This window comes from Octopus bimaculoides, chromosome 5 (assembly GCF_001194135.2).
Source record: "Octopus bimaculoides isolate UCB-OBI-ISO-001 chromosome 5, ASM119413v2, whole genome shotgun sequence".
NCBI classification, from domain to species: Eukaryota; Metazoa; Mollusca; class Cephalopoda; order Octopoda; family Octopodidae; genus Octopus; species Octopus bimaculoides.
Window position 1 is genome coordinate 16485147 of NC_068985.1, and position 4215 is coordinate 16489361.

Consider the following 4215-nt stretch of genomic DNA (forward strand, 5'->3'; position numbering starts at 1 on the left):
CAAACACAAAGTTTATCACACGACAGGAAAAGGAAACACGACAGAACTATGAATCCATGCACACTAAAATTACATTTTAAACGTATTATGCTTGCATCATTTTATTTCCCAGCTTTCACGCATTGTCTGCAGCAAATAGCCACGTCATGCAACCTCAATGTGTCCCGGAGACAATCGCAGCAGAACTAATAGCGCTCTGAACTTTTCCACTTGTTCTTTCTCTTGCTATTGTTTTCGGTGGGACCTTCAAAGCTAATTAAATCATTTAGACATCAGAAGTTATCAACTACTTTCTGAAGAAACTTCCACACGTTCGGAAAATTTTCTCCATGAATTTGAGAAAGTCTGTTTCACGAGTTCTTACAGTTTGCTGCTTCTAGTCTTCTTGTACACGTACAGTTGTAGAAACTGCTGTGATTTTCCAGTTTAAATACGAGATTACCCGTTGTAAACGGTGAGTATGTAGGTCACCGAAGTAAACGTTGTTGAATAAGGTGTCACCAATATAAACGACTGTGAATGTGGAATGAAGTTGTCAATGTGAACAGATATATCGATAAATTGAAGAAAAATAATAAAAAGTTGTATTTCGTTATACATAAAAATGTTTATTTGCAAACGTTTATAAAATTTCATAATTAAGTCAAGTGACCCAAATCTGTATACGCATTTAACGGCATATATAAAAATGCTTGATTGTTAAAAGCATTTGTAAGCTTCTGTGACTGCATTGAAATAGCTAGTGAAAAAATATTTGTGCGTGTGACAAATTGCGGGCCTGTTGTTGTAGTAGTAGTAGTAGTAGTAGTTGCAGCAGCAGTAGTTGCTGTTTTGGTGGTGCTTAAGTGAGACGATGGTTGGTATTCTCGCATTGTAAAGGTGATGGTGGTAAGGAATTTAGCCCCCTAAACTGTGGTCTTCTCTGTTGCTGTATCAGGTGAGAAGTAGGACGCAGCTGCCTAGACAAACCTTTTCCTGCCTTGATTTTAAGTGGTCGAATTATGAGACAGAGGTCGTGAAAGGTCGAGCTGAAGTTTTTCAACTATTTGGAAGGCACACACAAAATAATCAATCTTTGCTCCCAGCGTAGATTAATGTAATTAAAACAAACATCAACGGCGAAACCAACCAAGGTCTACTAAACCAGGGGTTTTCAAACTTTTTGACTTGCGGACCCCTTTATATTTCAGACTTTACCTTAGGGACCCCCTTATAAACGCTTATGAAATTTATACATAAATATTTGCTTAAAATAACATTTTTACATTCATTTATTTAACAAATAGGTTTATTGTCAATTAAAAGATTTCGATTAAAAAACATATATAAAATCAAATTGCCCATAAAAAGTATTTGCTGTCCACGGACCCCCTGTCTTGTCCTTGCGGACCACAGTTTGAAAACCCCTATACTAAACGATTTGAAGCATTAGTATATCATATCTTGGCTAGGTTTCTTGATATTTAAGTCTTTTTATTTAAATCTGCCGATAATTCCATTATACCTTTTATGCGTCCGTATTTTACTTTGGATATCCTGTATGAAATTCTGGTCAGCTTCTCCTCTGTATGTTGAGCAAAGTTACTTCTCTGGTGGCAGTAGAGTTCAGACTTTTTTCTTGTTGATCAAAACTTTTGTTGTTGCTAAATTTACTTTGAGATCTTTCGATTCTAAGTTATGTTCATACATTTAGAATTTTTCTTTCAATAGTCAAAGATTTAGATATGAAAACTAAGTAAGTCATCATTACACGTAAGTTCCCAGGTACACTTTGTCTCAAACTCCACCGATATTGGAAACCTAGACAGACACCTATCTTTACGCTAAATTCCACGCTGAAAGAATTACTAGTTCTGACTTTGTTGGTGACATCTCAAAACATGGCTTGGGCGGTTCTCACAAACCATTCAATACACCCATTTTTTCTTGGCATGGTACCTGTCAAAGACCTAGAAACAGAACTACCATAGTATTTTTTGCTTTTTTTCCATGGAAATTAAGATCTGATTTTAATAGTTCAAGTTGTTTTACTAGGATGAGAATATCGGTATTCTAACCTGGTACAAACCGGCACTGCATCTCATCTAAGCAAATTCTCTTCGTAATTATTTGCGCTATAATTCTTTCTGTTACTTTCTTTAATTAATTCACCAATTTGATTCTCCTATAGTTGCTACCTTCTAAAATATATCCTTTGCTCTTGTAACAGGTGATGATAATACTGCTATGCCAGTCATTTGATATGGAACTTCTCTATGCTACCTGGTTGACTATGTGAGTGTCCTGCATCACCAGATATTGTCATTATTTCAGTAACTATCCCTGATGTTCTGGCTATTTCCCTGTATACACATACTTAAGTATCGATCGTATAGCTGGGCCCTTACGTTAGTTCTGTTTGAAGAAGACCTTTTCACTCCCATATATTCTCCATATCTAGAACCCTCTCGTAGTAACATTTCCATGCCTCTTTTTTTCTCAGCGTCAATACTGACTATTGCAACGTTATCACTCCGTATACACATTCCTGAGCGACATTTTGAATTGAACTAACACACCGTCTTGTAATCCATATATATATATATATATATATGCGTATATATTTATAAACGCACGAATAATAAATGTTTGAGCAGTGTTCCACTTTTTCTTCAATGTCAAGTAAACCAATAATAAATGCAAGTTACTTGAGAAATGTATAAAAAAAAGAAAAACAGAAAGTTATCTCCCTTACATCTATGAGTCAGTGTGTGCTTCTGGAACTAAATATCAGAGCCACTACGTCAGACCTGGCCAACTCGAATTACATTCGTTTTTCATGCTGGCATGGGTTGGACAGTTTGACCACAACTGACAAGCAGGAGAGCTGCACCAGGTTCCAATCTGGTTTGGCATAGTTTCTACAGTGGGATATGCCAACCACTTTAGAGTGTGCTGAGTGATTTTAACGTGGTAATAACACAGGTACTTCTTTACATGGTGCCAGCATGGGTGCTTTTTATGTGACACCAGCACAGGACTTTAGTGGGTCGATCCTCTTCATCAAGGGGGATGGCATTAACACTTCTGCTGTGGAGGATGGGTCTTCTTGAGTACAGCAAGGTGCCAGATATCTCAATCCGTTGTCATCTTCCCCCATAAAATTCAGTGTCTTGAGATTGTCCTTCAGTTCTCCATCACATATCTTCCTGGGTCTCCCTCTTCCATGAGTTCCATCTAATTTCAGTGATCAGCACTTCTTTATAGGAAGGTCTACATCCATCTGCATCACATAACCAAACCAGTGGTCTTCTCTCTTGCACACTGCATAAAAGCAGCAAAGTGTGATGTGAAGGAGGTTGGTTACTATTTGTAGCAAATCAAGCCACCACATAGATCACTAATGGTAGAGTGCACTGGAGAGGTGTGAATCCAAGTTCTGAGTTGTAACCCAATAACTCCTCATTATAATACGATATTTAATAATTAGTCTGTTCACTGGTTAACCGGTTCAGTTCACAATCATGATTCCATTCTTGTGCATTCTGCTGTAGTCTCAGGTTGACAAATGGCTGAAATTTGGTTGATGGAAACTGTACAGAAGTTTTTTTTTTATGTGTGTGTGAATATATGTATGTATGTATGTACGCACACACACACACACACAAACACTAGTATACTCATGCTGTCACATTTTAAAAGCAATAAGTTGAAACTGGTATTTAATAAATACATCAGTGCATAACATACAGTCCATGTATTTGTTATAAACTTGTTACATCAGATATTGCCAGATTAGGTTCTGATCAAATTTCATGTACCAAAACATGGTATATTTTATCAATAATCAATGTAACATGCATTCCACACACAGTACAATGGACTTCTGCATAGTTTCAGCCTGCCAAATTCACTGGTTGGTCTAGTGAATGGATATTATATATATATATATATATATATATATATATATTGCAAGAACATAGAGGCTCAATCAACAACATAGAAATTAAAATCTTATCTACACATATCAGTGATGCAGCACTTAGACAAATTACTGAAGCTACACACATAATAGAAGAGAAACCTAGCCTGAATAGGAAACTAGAATGGAACACTAACACACACCACTAACAAACCACAACATGTGACAACATGTTACCCATAAACCAATAATAATATGAACAAAGTATAATACAATACATAGATAAACAAATGGAATTAAATACTACATACGTT

The 4215-nt window shown here is 36.3% G+C and overlaps 1 long non-coding RNA gene across 1 annotated transcript in view; it reads left to right on the plus strand.

Moving 5' to 3' along the window:
* The window catches only part of LOC106877006 (uncharacterized), a 19616-nt gene that overhangs the window by 11959 nt on the left and 3442 nt on the right, over positions 1 to 4215 (plus strand). Inside the window, exon 2 of the long non-coding RNA XR_001410316.2 lies at positions 2210 to 2274. This is a non-coding gene — a long non-coding RNA (uncharacterized LOC106877006). The remainder of the gene's footprint in view (positions 1 to 2209; positions 2275 to 4215) is intronic.